This window comes from Meriones unguiculatus, chromosome 8 (genome assembly GCF_030254825.1).
Source record: "Meriones unguiculatus strain TT.TT164.6M chromosome 8, Bangor_MerUng_6.1, whole genome shotgun sequence".
NCBI lineage: Eukaryota > Metazoa > Chordata > Mammalia > Rodentia > Muridae > Meriones > Meriones unguiculatus.
In genome coordinates, this window is record NC_083356.1 from 34,958,995 (window position 1) to 34,964,968 (window position 5,974).

A 5,974-nucleotide genomic window follows, 5' to 3' on the forward strand; every position below is an offset into this window, starting at 1 on the left:
TGACAGTAAAATAGGGATCCTCAATCATTCTTCTGCATAAAACAGGAAAATGAAGCAAATGCATTTAAGGGCTTTGAGAGATGTTCTCATAAAATACTGATAATGACTGTAATTTACTGTCATGTATATGTTGTAGTCTTGTGTTTTATGCTTCTTCACATGAGGAGTATTTCTTTCAATTCTCCCTAAATATATATGAAGTGGACTGTTACTGTTTCCATTTTAAAGATGAGGAAGTTAAGTAAGTTCCCAAGTATATTCTGTTAGTAATTGAAATGGGATGAGAAGGCAGGTGAAGCCTGAAATCGTGTCTGTCATGAGATGAAACCCATAGTCAAGCTCATTTTTTTAAATGCCTGCCATAATAGCCATACTCATTATTTTGTAAGTAGGAACCAAATTATTTCTGTATAAGAGGGTAAATCCCCACAATTCCTCTCCCTTTTAACAATCTACTCTTCTCTTCTAGAGGGTTGTCAACTGACTGACGTGAGAGGGCACTGTTTGTCAATTAATGGGTTGCATTTCAATGATGGGTGGGATCACCACTCTGAAGTCCAGTTTCCAGCCCATCCGCACAAAAGGCAAGGGAGACTCTAATCAGCCTTTTGTTAGTTTGCTTGTTTTAACCTAGTATCTGGTAAAGTGACTTCATATAGACTTGAGGACCAGACCCTATCCTCTCCCTTTCTCTCTTGAAGGCACATATAAACCCATGGAAAGCAAAGCCTTTCAAACAAAGGAGTATAGAGATGGAGAGATCTGCTCAATGCCACAGAGCTTGGGAGAGTTGGTTCAAGGTTTTGAATTCAGAGACACTGTGACATCAGAGTCCCCTTGAGAGATTAAAACAGTATGATGGTCTGTAAGGATGAGGAAGCAGAGGTCAGGTTGTGGAAGCTTCTTCCAGAACAATTCAGTAAGTTGAAGGCAGAAAATAATAACCCATTTCACTCTTTCTCTGATACCATGCAAGCCTTCTCAGATTGTGTTCTTGAACTGCAAAGCTTTTATTCTTTCAATTCGAAATAGGGTCAACCACTAAGAAAGTCAGGATCATTTTTCATTGTCTCTCTTTTATTTATGTTTTCAGGGAAGAAGAGTTAAAAAGAAAGTCAGCAGTCTGGAAAATGAAACATTCTATCCTTGCCTCCAAACATGACTCGATCAGGTTGTAACTCAAATCACTCTTCATACTCTTTGGTCATAAATCCCTTTAAACTGAGCTGCCATTAAAATTAATGGGAGTGCAGTGTCTGCTCTTCACCCATGGCAAATCAACCAATGGAGGCCACTGAAAATAGCCCTTTCCATTGTTTCTGATGCTGACTAGAGACGATGACTCATTGCCTTCCTAAAGGCTCCACGGCCTTTGCTTTTGACATCAGGATGCTTTGCCCCCATTCCTTACAGGTTGACTTCCCTTCCTCATCTCTTGGTTTTGAGTGAAACCATACTTAGTATTCTGAATGTGATGGAGAGAGCCTGACTGACTCAGAGATTCTTTCCCCTTGATACTGCCTCTAACACAGTGTTAACTATACCTGAGAAATTTCACCTATCACAGCCTTGTTTTTTTTGTTTTTTTTGTTTGTTGTTGTTTTTTGTTTTTTTTCCTCTTAGTCAGAAAACTGAATATACAGTAGTGAAGCTATACTTTTTTGGCACTAGAAAGCATATTTCTCCTTTGTATGTACCCAAAGACTGATTCTAACACTAAGCTACTATTTTCATGGCCAAGGGATTTAGGGTTTGCTCACTCATGTTTTGTCTTACCTCTGAAGAACACTAGTTTTGCTGGAACCTGTGTCTTAGGGTTTCCATTGCTGTAATGAAGTACCATGACTTAAAAACAAGTTAGGGAGAAAAGTGTTTTTTGGATTACATTTCAGTATCTCTGCTTCATCAAAGAAAGTCAGGAAAGGAACACAAACTAGGCAGGAACATGGAGGCAAGCTAGCATAGAGGCCGCGGAGAGGTGCTGCTTACTGGCTTGTTCATGATGGCTTGCTTAGCCTGCTTTCTCTCTTTTTTATTTTGTTAATCTTTTTAAAATTATTAATTACAGTTTATTCACTCTGGATCCCAACTGTAGCCCCTTTTATCCCTTCTCAATTCCACCCTCCCTCCCATTTCTCCACACATGCCCTTCCCCAGTCCACTGATAAGGGAGTTCCTCCTCCCATTCCATTTGATCCTAGTCTATCAGGTCTCATCAGGAGTGGCTGCATTGTCTTCCTCTGTGGCCTGGTAAGGCTGTACCCCCCTCAGGGGGAGGTTGTCAAAGAGCAGGCCACTGGGTTCATGTCAGAGACAGTCCCTGTTCCCATTACTAGGGTACCCACTTGGACACTGAGATGTCATGGGCTCCATCTTTGCAGGGGTTCTAGGTTATCTCCATTCATGGTCCTTGGTTGGAGTATCAGTCACAGAAAAGACCCCTGTGCCCAGTTTTTCTTGGTTCTGTTGCTCTCCTTGTGGAGCTCCTGTCCCCTCCAGGTTTTTCTGTCTCCCCCTTCTTTCATAAGATCCCCTGCATTCTGCCCGAAGTTTGACTATGAGTCTCAGGATCTTCTTTCATAACTTGCTGGATCAAGTCTTTCAAAGGCTGTCTGTGGTTGGCTCCTGTCCTATTCCGTGTTTTCTTCCTCTTCCAATGTCCATCCCGTTTGACTTTCTGAGTGAGGATTGATCATCTTATTCAGGGTCCTCCTTCTTGCTTAGCTTCTTTAGGTGTACAGATTTTAGTATGATTACCCTATATTATATGTCTAATATCCACTTGTAAGTGAGTATATACCATATGTATGTCTTTCTGCTTCAGGGATTACCTGATATGATTACCCTATATTATATGTCTAATATCCACTTATAAGTGAGTATATACCATATGTGTGTCTTTGTTCTTCACTGGAGAAAGGGGAACCCTCCTCCATTGCTGGTGGGAATGTAAGCTTGTACAATCACTTTGTAAATCAATCTGGCACTTTCTAAAACAATTAGGATTAATGCTCCCTCTAGATCTAGCTATAGCACTCCTAGGCATATATCCAATAGATGCCCAGTGTACAACAAGGACATTTGCTCAACCATGTTTGTAGCAGCTTTATTTGTAATAGCCAGAACCCCTCAGTTGAGGAATGGATGCAGAAATTGTGGTACATTTACAAAATGGAATACTAACTACTCAGCAATTAAAAACAAGGAAATCATGAAATTTGCAGGCATATGGTGCCTAGTCTTATTGTATCTTGTTATGCCATGTTTGCTCGATATAACTGGGAACTGCTCTTTCCTGAATGGACATTGGGAAGTATATCTGGGCAAAAGGTGAGGTGTGGGGAGTAGTTGGAAGAATGAAGGGAGGGAAGGTTGCAGTCAGGATGCTTTGTATTACAGAAGAATTAAAAAAATCCAAAGAAATTTATTCCTTCACAATTCTTTAGTGTGGAAGTCCAATATCGATATATTTATATATTTATAATATCTAAACATCTATATATTTAGAGGGACATGTTTTTGCTAAACCCTCCAAGAGTGACCTGATATGTTTTCTTTTTTTTTTCCCTTTTTCTGGATGTCACAGCTGTAATCAATTCTTGGTGCTCCTTGGATTGTGGATGCTTCACTTCAATTTCTGCCTCTTGTGCTGCATGACTATATCTTTATGTACAAATTCTCCTCACCTATGAGTTATTGGTCTTAGGGCCTACATCAAATCATAATAATCTACACTTGATTATATGTGCAAAAAGATCATGTCTAGATAAGGTCACATCCACAGGTACTGAGTTAGGACCTGTACATATCATGGGGGTGTGAGCACAAGTCAACAGATAAGAACCCAGTGATCATGGTTCAGTCTCTGCTCTGGCCAGGAATTATTAAAGAGGTGATAACCAAACTTTAAATAAAACATTAGGAGATATTTGCATCTAAAACAAACAAACAAACAAACAAACAAACAAAAAACCCCAATTACAATGAAAAGATAAACTACTTCATAGTCAACTGGAGGATTTTATGAGTGTTTTGGGGCATATTTAAAAACTTTAAAGTTTATTCCTTGACAATTTCATACATGTACTCTTTCTTACCCTTTTTATACTCTTTCCATACTTTATTTCCCTCCCAGTGAGTCCCTTTGGGGATCAAATGGGATTAATTATGGGCTCTTGCAGGAGCATGGGTTTGGGATTACTTACTGGAACATAGGTCACTTATCAATGGCTATGTCACTGAAGAAAAAGGGTTCACCCTTATCTGGGCCAGGCAGGCATGCAATATTTTATTCATTGTACTTATAAAAAATGTTAGAGGCATATTTACTGGAGATGTATAACAAAATCTATGTACATAGAGAGTAGGAGGGAGAGGAAAGATAGGAGTTGATGGAAAACGTACAAAATGACATTAACAGAGGGTCTTTGTATGAATAAATATGTGTAGAGCCATTTTGAAGAATGTCATTATTCCAACTCTTTGTTCTTCATCCCTACCTGTCCAAATAAATTATATCCTGGTACCAAATGGACTTATTTATACTCACTAATAAACAGTAAGACTAGATTAGGTCTAAAAATTTTTAGACATGCCCTATTTTACTACAGAACATTCTTCAATTCAAATATAAATCAATGCATATATAGATGGGATTTTCAAGTATTTCTTTTCTGATATACAAATTTCAGGTAAGTAAATTGGTGTTTGTTAGAGGCTTCATCATCTTATAGCCAACCCTGCAAGCACATCTTTTGCTACACATCTGCTTGTGATGCAGCTGGACTCTTCTTAATCAGTGGAAACAGATCCCCAGGGCTATGTAATTATCTGCTAACTCAGGAGGTCAAGGACAGTGCTGATGAAAGTGCACTTTTGCTTGCAAAGAGCTTTACAAACTTCTCCAGTAAAGCCTATATCTAGAGGAATGCTGGCTCTCAGCAGGGCCATTGGGATCTCCACCACACAGAATCATGCACAAGATGAGGTGACCATCCATGTAAAGACCTGCTGGCAACATTGGCTCCTAGCTGGCAACTAGGAATTGGCTTAATAAATAATTCCCTACACTAATATAAAATGTTTCATAACCACTGAGAAAAACAAAGCCTGTGACAGTTAATACTGACTTTCTACTTTATGCAGTCTAGGATCATCTAGGTGGTGAGCCTCCTGACATGCCTATGAAGGATTTTCTGGATCAAATTGATTTAAGTGAGCATGCGAGCATCACTACTCCACAGGCTGTAGGTTCCCAGACTACACACAGGAGAATTAGCTAAGCGTAAATGTTCATCATTCCACTTTCTGATTTTGGATGCGTTGTGACCCGCTGCCTCATACTTTTGTCCATATGTACAACACTGTGATAGATTTCTCTTTAAACCCAAAGCCAAATATACCCACTCTCCCTTAAGTTGTGTTTTTCAGGTTTTTGTTATGGCACTGAGAAATGTAATGAATAAACCTTCATTTATACACATGGTATGCTCCATGTGAAACTTCTGCTTATTTTCTGGTATGTACTGGGTAGGGGCTCCTTGTATGGCTACCTCTCAACAAATCCTCAGGCGCTCACACGATACTGAGTTTTCTTGATCATCAACACTCCTTCTGTGGGACTACAGCCTGTTCTGGAGAATTTAAGCATCCCCCATGAGATCCTCTTGGAGTCTTGACCTTGATTTCCTCTGGACTTTTCCCCAAATACACTGTTTTTTTGTGGACAGTGCTCTGTACCTCTTTGCTACATCTAAGTTAAACGTAAAACAGTTTGCCGAGTCTTGTCTTTTAGCCAGTCACTGACTTCAACATTCTCACATCATCTTATTAAACACTGCAGGTATGCCTTCTCCTTCTCAGCTGATCTGTCTTTGTGGAAGATCTTAGAGCAGGTGGCTCTAAGGTTTGGATTCCATCACTACAAATAGTGTCTGTCTGCTGTCATGTTGTTAGGTCTTCTCACTACTGATGG